Here is a 4040-nt window from a genome sequence, read left to right on the forward strand (position 1 = left end):
TGAGAGGGGTGCGGACCCGTAGTCAGCTCACCAGTTTCTGGGTGAGTGCTTTAACCACTGCTATAAAAGATGAGCAGCAGTATCACCACCATCCATCTTTAAAAATAAAGGGTAATCCAGTTGTCCAGCCCTTGAGGAACAAAGCCCCTATGAGTCAGAGGGTTTTGCTGAATGTGAATGAGGGTTACATCTTAATGCTTAACTGGAGGCTCTGTGTGCACATGTTAGTCCTATAGGAAAAACGATTTTGGATTATTAGCCTCTCTTCATCACTCCCTAGCAGATTTGAACATCACCTCAACTCCACATACTTTCTGCTAAAAATCCTTGTTTCCAGTAGTAAGAATGCACCATGAAAGCAACCCGAATCTTCAACTTGGATGCCTAAATTTTCCTCAGAAATCATATCTTTGAATGTATTGTTTTAGACATTGGGGCTGAATTTTAATGCTATAATGATCCTGCCAGATGATGACCGACTGTTGTTTCTGTGTCATCTTTTATAGGCATGGGAGATGGAGATGCTCAGAACCTCCTGGTAATATGCTACTTTCCAGTTCCACAGCTTCATTTTTCTGCACTTCAAGTGTTCAGCATAAAGTCATGATGGTCTGAGGTGGGTTGGCAGCTGTCCCTATCTGTTATTTATGATTTTTTAAATTTTGCATTCCATAGAGTCAAATTCAAACATGCTGTAAGAAACTCTACTGTGATTGCTTATCTCAGGGATAAACTTGTCTCCATCTTATATGCTTATGATGTTATTGATGGCCCTTTGGCCCCCAAATTAAATTATTAATGGAAAATTCTTTGTCATTTGTTTCTCAATGTCACATGAATGTAAAAGTATTTTTCAGTGCTGCTTCATGGAGAAGACATTCTGCTTTTGCATTTAACTTCACCTTTCTGAAAGAGGTGCTAAACTATTATTCCTTTCCATCTTTAACTAAATACCATAGTTCTCTGTCTAAGATTAATCCATTGCAGCTGCTAGTAATGAAAGCTCTCCTAATACCCCGAAGTCGTGCTTTTTTTTTGCAAAAATCATAGGCTAATATTTAGAGCCTTGTGCCAGTCTCATGTAAGTTAACGAGTATAAATCCACTCTGGCATCATATGGTTTCTGTCTTCCATGGCTGCCTTCCAAAAGCTTGAAACTCCAACCTAATGTGTCACTTCAGTATGGACAACATACTGCATAATTTGTTAGGGAAGAAACCATCCCATTTCCTAAGCATTTTGGATGCTCTGTATTAATCTAGCATAGACCTGGAGCAATCATTGTACTGTGTTTAGGCTTCCTGAGCTTTACTATGCAAAGAATTATTTTCCCAAGGCTGACTGTAAGAGCTATAGTATTTTGGGCAGGAGGTCTGTGCTTAGGAACAAGAGGAGCATTGCTTTGCTGTGAATCAGTGGGGTGAAAACCACGGTGAAGCATGTCTCACCACCTCATTTGTGGTGAGGAAAGCCCAGACCCATGAGGAGTGGTGTGGCATAGACATTTTGCATGTGTCCTTTCTGCTTTCATGTTACGGGGCAGCAGAGCTATGACCACTTGGTACGGTCCATCCTGGCAGTTATGCATGGAAGGGTTGAATGGAATTCTTCTCTTTACAGGCCTGGGGAAAGTGAAAACTTGGTGCAAATGCTGTTTAGTCTTTTGCCAGGCTCAGATTCATAAAGACAAAAATGTGGCTGGAAGCCACTTCTATTTGCTCTCTCCACCCAAACAGTACTTTTATTGCTGAGTCTCCAGAAGGCACAATACAGAACCTGACCGCTGCTCTCCTCTCAGATGCCTCTCAAGTAGAAAACAAGTTGTTTGCCATTTTCTTCCCTTGTCAGATCAAGCCAATACACATACTCAATATACCTATCTTGAGAAGTTTTCATTATTGATGACTCTCACTTTCTCTGCAAACAATATATTTTCTGCAGCACCCGTCCAGGTAAATAGGGTTCACTCTGGAAATAGAAGGAGCAGAACCATCTGGGAGAGTATAAAAATGAACTGACCTGAACTACGGTTCTGAAAACACTGTAAATTGTTTCCGTACCTTGACAAAGTGCTCACACTGGGTAGGAACGCCTTTGTTGTTGTGACTTGTCCTCTAATTGTCTGGCACCTTCCAGGGAATAGTTTTGCTCATTTGCTAAATTATGACACAGGGAGGTAGTTTGCCAGCTTGATCTGGTCTTTCCTGCATTAGCAACAGTTTTTCATTGAGTTCCTATGGAATCCAATACATGAAAAAGCTGAAAGTTTGCTCAACTTTTTTTAATGTTTATACGACACCTGCTTTCAGCGGTATTTGAACCAGTGGTAGTGGGGAGATGCCACAACTTCATTGGACTCTGGAGCATGACTGTACATATATGTTGCAGGTTTGATAACAAACTCTTTCAGGGATTTGGGGTGTGGAGATGTCTGCACTCACTTATGCTTACTCAGGCAGCTCTGAAGTAATTTTGCACCCCTTCCATGCACGTATATTTTAAGAAGTCACAAGCGTATTGCATATAAAATAGCTGTGTAGTATAAGTATTATACATCCATGTGGTATGTCTCTTCAGCACTGCTCTTTCAGAACCTTGCCATTCAGGAATGTAGGTACACTCAGAAAAATTCTGTTAGCATATATAATTTACCATGAAAAATATTGGTCCCACATTACAAAAAAGTGTGTACTGTACAAACACACTCCAAGCTTGTTGCTTTCATCTTGTATTTTTATTAGCTCTGTAGACAATATTTGTTTTTTGCTATTTGGAATGGTAATAACAGGAATTATGTCTCCTTCACTAAGCAAGCTTTTTTAATATAAATAGGATTTGTATATGCTAATTAATAATGCATTGTATCTACACTGACTACTGGATACTGTAACCCTTAAGAGGAAAGGACTGCACATAGGCTGGTCACTTCAAATCCAAACTTGTCAGGTATTCTCTGTGCACCAGAGCAATGCTGCTCTTTGAAGGAGGTGTCTTTATTATGCAGTTCAAGATGGCCAACACCCAGGCATGATATTCTGCTTTTGACCTTGTAAAAATCATTTGCTGTTCTGAAAGCAGGAACACCTCATGATAAAACCATACTAGGTGATAACAACATTTTGCCAGATTGTGCTGAGAATTGCTCTGAGAGGGAGGAAGACGTTTCCATTGATTGTTCATCAATCTTCAGATTGTCTTCAAATGATGAACAGCTCAGAATTTCAGCCCTGCATGTCCGTGGTGTGAATGTACCCCAAAACCATGAGGGAGCGGGGGGATGTGGCAAGGCAGAAAGGGTGAGCCCCAGCCATGCAGACTCACACACAGCATGACAGGCAGAGGACAGAGGGCAGCCTTCAGCTTTGTGTCCTGAGGAACAGTATTATCAGTGTTTGGGTTTGCGGAGCCATTTGCGTTGGTTTCCAGTGCAGGAAGAGGAGGCTGATAGTGATACTATTTACAATTCATTATGAGAAGATTGCAGAAGATTGTTGAAGACAGGAACCACTGACCTCCCATTTCTCTTTCATCTGTAGGAGTACATTCATAAACGATAGTCCACTTTAAGGACACTGGAGTGGAGAATTATACTGGGCTGCTTCTTCTACAATCTTCTTTACCTTTTGGGTCAGCAACATCACTAATTGGCACTTGACAGTACTTCCAGATACTCCTTGTGAATCTCATAGTGTGATTGATGGTTGATTACATAAAGAGAAGAATCCTCTGTTCCATTTTAGTCTGTCAAAAACTAGATGTTGCATAGCATGTACCACATCTGGCAATTGATAGCACCATGTTTGTTAAGGTTATCTGATTGGAAGAGCTGCAAGACATGAATAAGGCAGCAAAGCTGCATGTGATAACCTCCCCACAGTGAAACTGCATAGGCTGACAGTTAGCTTCATGCTTGCCATTTTAGCACTCTGCATTTTTAAAGTGCAGTAGGGAGCTAAAGTAATGCTCCCTATTTTCTGAATGCACTTGCAGACAAAGATAGCCTTTAATGTGCTTAACAGATTCATTTTTTATCCTGCTGA

At 40.8% G+C, this 4040-nt stretch overlaps 1 long non-coding RNA gene across 1 annotated transcript in view; it reads left to right on the top strand.

The window, feature by feature from the left end:
- LOC108447056 overlaps window positions 1-4022 on the top strand; it is a 20978-nt gene extending 16956 nt beyond the window's left edge. The window contains exon 5 of the long non-coding RNA XR_001862444.1: window positions 507-4022. This is a non-coding gene — a long non-coding RNA (uncharacterized LOC108447056). The remainder of the gene's footprint in view (window positions 1-506) is intronic.
- Window positions 4023-4040: the final 18 nt, after the last annotated feature.

The sequence above is a fragment of the Corvus brachyrhynchos genome, unplaced genomic scaffold, assembly GCF_000691975.1.
Source record: "Corvus brachyrhynchos isolate BGI_N302 unplaced genomic scaffold, ASM69197v1 scaffold255, whole genome shotgun sequence".
Taxonomy (NCBI): Eukaryota; Metazoa; Chordata; class Aves; order Passeriformes; family Corvidae; genus Corvus; species Corvus brachyrhynchos.